The sequence below is a fragment of the Morone saxatilis genome, unplaced genomic scaffold (genome assembly GCF_004916995.1).
Source record: "Morone saxatilis isolate NCDOM2014 unplaced genomic scaffold, NCSU_SB_2.0 Contig19, whole genome shotgun sequence".
Taxonomy (NCBI): Eukaryota; Metazoa; Chordata; class Actinopteri; family Moronidae; genus Morone; species Morone saxatilis.
The window spans coordinates 5,600,817-5,605,860 of NW_023339751.1; the positions used below are offsets into that span (position 1 = coordinate 5,600,817).

Genomic DNA, 5,044 nt, shown 5'->3' on the forward strand with positions numbered 1-5,044 from the left:
ACATTCAGCTTACTTTCTAGCTTGCCAAGATATGCTGTTGTTGTGGTGTTAGCAGCAGGAGTGTATCGCTGTCTGGAGCTGGTGTGCTGAACCTGAGACAGCAGCAACGGTAGCAACAGTTTACGAGGCCACATCACAGCCAGCGCTGGTGACATTACTTGTTGTCTGCACTATATCATGGTGTTTGATTTCTCCAGAATGGCTTACCCACCTTTATTGAGCAGCCTTGAATATTATACTGCATGATGCAGACTCATAAAAGCTTTTATGGAAAAAAGGTCAAAATAAAAAGATCTGGGAGGCAATTTGTTTTGAATAATAAAGACAGGTTCTTGCCCTTTGGATTGTTAAAGGAGAAAGATTTTTTATTTTAAATATTTAATTTATTAAAATGCACACTTGTTAACTGTTTGTTTCATATTAAACTAAAAAAAATGAAGGTATTTTCAGTTTTTAACTGTTGTGTGAATTGTGAGTTGGTTAAAATGCACCAACTGACAGTGAAGAGCAAAACACATGTAAACATTTAAAACAAACAGAAATTTGCACTTCACATCTTCCAGCCGTGTTGTTTATCTACAGTCTCATAACAGTAATGGTTACTCTCCAAAAAGAGATGATTTATTCAGAGATTAGATTATTTAAGAGATTACAAGTGACTTTCTGAACTGGTGTAGCAGCAGTTTTAAGCCACAAAAGTCTGTCATCCGTTTGCGGTTGTTCTGGCTGATATTACCAACCTCTGAAAGTTAAAAGGCTTTGTGAAAGTCCATAATCACTCTAAAAAACCAAAAAAAAGCAGTGACGTGTATAATTGTAATTAGTGATATCCTGTGGTGTGTTCTTGTTAGATTACTTGTATCAGTCATTTGTCAGCACCGGGCTTAAAGCCGACTCTTAACTGACAGGTTGGGGAACCGGCGTTGACTCGACAGAACTGTAGCTGAAGAAATTGCAGAGAGCGATCAGTTAACATGACAAGATCAGTGTCAGACTTGAAGACTGACATCAGATACATAACTGCACAATAATACACGGGAACTGTGTGGGGATCGTTTGTGAGTGACACTTGCCAGTCTTTTGTAATTTCAAGGACTTTTCAAGCATATTTTAAAATGAAGGGCCAATAATTCACACAAATTAATGTAGCACAGTATACAAGGCTTGAATGGTTTGCCATAATTAGACGGCAGTAGAAATTTTACAGACACTGAGAACAAGGCTGGGCGATAAAGCTGAAAAATTTATCACGTTTTTTTTTTAATGTCAGTCGATATCGATAATTATTGATCATTTGTAATGGCTTTGAATTGAACCATTTTATTTATAAAGACACACAGGTAATATGCTGCCCAAAGGGTGGAAGCAGCTATGGTGAGTCACTCACAGCTGCTCCATTGTCAAGGGATATGATAGGCTGTTTATGAGCCGGGGTGTTTTCTATCTGTGTAGGGATGCACCGATATATCGGCCACACATCGGTATCAGCTGATATTCGCCTTGTTGACCGACTTCGGCCTATTGGCAAGTAAGATGTAAGTAATATATCACTAGCTGATGTTTATCAATTTTGCACTGGCTACATTTTGTGTTTGTTATTTATTTGCACTGGCACAAACAAATACCGATGTGCTCTATGCAGCAGCACTAACAGTACCCCCGCTATAAAGTACTACACCGGCTGACTGAAGATAGTGAAGCTTGGTCCAGTCAACGAGATGTATGAAAGTTGCATCATAGGTGAATTCTGAGGCGAGGGAGCTTACAGTACTGATCTGGTAGGCTAAATCCAAGCACTTTTAAAAGGTCTTCTTCCGTAACCCTACTTTAATAAGCAAATAATTGAGAAAAAGCAAAAACTAACACACCGTTTGTAAAGTTTTGCATTAAAAATGAAATGTTTCGACACATGGGATTAAATATTTTCATGATGTAATGCACTGTGTCCCAGATGCATGAGTGCAGAGCCATGAAATCCCCGAGCGCTCGGTGACACACTGATCACATGGACACGTTAAAACAATCACATTACTGGTGAATCACACAAACTGCTGACGAGTGACGTCGCAATAAAAACAGAAAAGCTGTCTGTGACGGATTGTGATCATCACCAAAAAAAATTTATTCTTACACAAGATTGGCAGTTCAGGTTTAATTTAATAATAAAAAAAGCCCAGACTACATAAGACACATCCGGTCACATCATATAGATCTATAAGCCGGTATATATATAAATTCAGTTCAAGAGGGAAAACATTCACTGCTGCTCCGCTTGTGAAGTCAATGCACAGCCTCACAGCTACTCATTACAATTACATTATCAGACCGCCATGACATTTTATATCAAATAACACCATGATGCATTGCATTTCCCCCGAGAGACGGCACAATATTATATTAGGGAAGAGCGGCTCTCTTGTCAGGTAATATTATTTACCGAGTCATCGTTGCTTTTGAGAAGTTGACACCCGAGCTGCTAGACTTTCTGCTCTCCACCGAACGCCAGAGCCGACCACATGAGCCGTATAAGAGTAGCTAGTTTAATGTAACCTAACACAGGTTATAGACCTTTCTCACAGCAGCCAGTTGGACATGAAATAGGGTAAACACAGGTGTCACCAATGATACTAATTAAGGTTCGGTTCCATTAAGGTCAAACAGAGTCAGGGTGCTGCTATTGTGCACATTGGCTCACTGGAGAGGCTCTGATACACTAAATAAGACAGAAACCTAATTAGTATCATTCATAACAACTGTGTTTACCCTACTATTTCATGTCCAACTGGCTGCTGTGAGAAAGGTCTATAAACCTGATAAACTGGTAATTCAGTGTACAGTAAAAATCCACAATTTAAATTGCACACTTAACATTATCTGACGGGAAGTGGAAAACAAATACATAATAAATACACATTTTTATCCTCATCTCTTCTGGAGCGAGTGCAGTTATTTCTCAGTTCAACTGTATCTATTTCATACTTACACACTCTGAAATGTTAATGATTTTGACATTCAACCAAACAGCAAGACACACCAAGACCCCTCTAATGCCCACAGGAGAGAAGTGTGCATGGTTAGTTGTTACGACACGTCAGCAGCCGTAAATCTGTTTAAAGATGTTACTGAGAACGCAAGCAAGCATTGTTTTCCATTCATTTAACTTTCACCACAGAGATTATGATTTTTCCCATTTAAATTATTATTTTTTTTAAAGAGCAGCAGAGTGACAACTGACACTGACATAGTTAAGTTGCAGAAAATATTAAAATAGCCAATAAATAAAGTCCCATTTGTGAAAATATCTTAATATTTGCCACAGGAATGACACTTCAGTCAGTCCCATGAAGTCTATAATCAGAACGGCATCAATAGAAACAGTGTGCTGATCAGAAATTACAGATTTCATGATTAATTAAACAAAATCGAATTGTACTAAAAGACTAAAAATGGACAAATTAAGATTCATGGACGGTTACTGCTTGTGACATCGAACTTGTGGGCGTGTGAGTGAGTGATTCATGCAGCCCGAGTCAGACCTTCAGCTCAGGGCTGGATAGAGTAATTAACTTGATACCTTTCCACAAAAACAATTAATGTAAGAGTTGCACAGAGTGGCAGGTAGGAGAGGTAATTCAGTGAATGAGTTAGCGGAGATTGTGACCAGGGCTTAGGGATGGGACAACATTTACACACTGAATTTCCATTGAATCGTGAATATGTTTACATGACTTGACTTGAAAAAGCTGTCTCGCTCGCCAGCATACAGTCTAACAGATTTATTTTGAACAAGGGGACAAAGGAGCCCACATCTTTCCAGTCATTCCACAATCCTCAGCCTGTCACCATGGCTCAAGGTCCGACTTGTCGCTGTACCCCCCCACAAAAAAACTGTAAAACCAGATGTCTGGAAATAGTTTAGATTCCAAAATAAAGAACAGGGAGAGGTGGTGCCTACCTGTGCTGCAGTAAATATATTAATATAATATATATTCCTAACAACATGTAAGATAAAGTGATAACAGTATGTTTTAGTGCCATTTAAAAAGCTATATTTTCATGATTACCGCGATAATATTATGGTTTTAAGTATTAAGTATTAAGGTTTGTAGTTCAGGCAGGTGTAATGTTATTTTGTGACGCATTTGAGCTTTATAAAAGCCTGATATTGCACCTGCACATCACGATATCGATAATATCTCGATTAATTGTGCAGCCCTATTTGTGACTCCTCTTAATGGTTCACTGGCACATCACTACCTGCTGCTTACAGTGAAACTAGCAGGATTTTGCTCTTGCTGGAGAGTGCAAAAAGCCAATACAGAAAATATAGGGATGTGTTTATTTTCAGGAAGTTCCCGCCCCATCATGTTGGCATTAAACTTCAGCATCCTTAAAAATCACTAAAACATCAATATTAATGACTGTAAAAATCACAGCGAGCCCAAACTACATACACAAAACAAATAAAACTGCCGCTGCAGGTCCCCCCCTCCTGTGCCCTTTAACTCCACCCACCTTGGCTGTCTGTCTGTCTGTCTGTCTGTCTGTCTCTCTGCCTGTCTGTCTGTCCGCTGACTTGCCGGTGTTGTATTCCTGTTAGCCACACACTGCTAGTTAGCTTAGCGTTTAGCAACCTACACTAAACGCGCCGCTGTACCGCCGCAGAGTATCTCTACCTCTGTTTTTCACTGTTCAAACTTCAACGCCGGTCGACTATGGCCACAGCCACAGTGTCGTGTGATCTTCGGGTCCGTGTGTTTCTGGCTCATTCACCACATGCTGTGCTACGTTAGCGCCGTTAGCATCACTTCACGGGACCGACTGGTGACGAGCTCCCTTTATATGTGTCGGCTCCGTTACTGCGCAGGCGCACAGGAGGGGTTTTTTTTTTTTTTAACTTTATTAAGCGTCTTTAAATAAACAATCACGCAGTCAATGGACGTTAAGAAAACCTAACAATTAATGAAAGCAGCTTAACAGAGAAGAGAGAAATATATATAATATAAGATACATTTAATTAACTTTAAATGGAGTATTAGGGCCA

At 39.5% G+C, this 5,044-nt stretch overlaps 1 protein-coding gene across 3 annotated transcripts in view; it reads right to left on the reverse strand.

The window, feature by feature from the left end:
- The window catches only part of ggps1 (geranylgeranyl diphosphate synthase 1), a gene marked incomplete at its 3' end in the record, with an annotated part of 14,377 nt that extends 9,534 nt beyond the window's left edge, over positions 1-4,843 (reverse strand). Inside the window, 1 exon segment of one of the 3 annotated variants that reach the window (XM_035663244.1) lies at positions 4,677-4,843. 3 annotated transcript variants of the gene reach the window in all.
- Between the last annotated feature and the right edge of the window lie 201 nt (positions 4,844-5,044).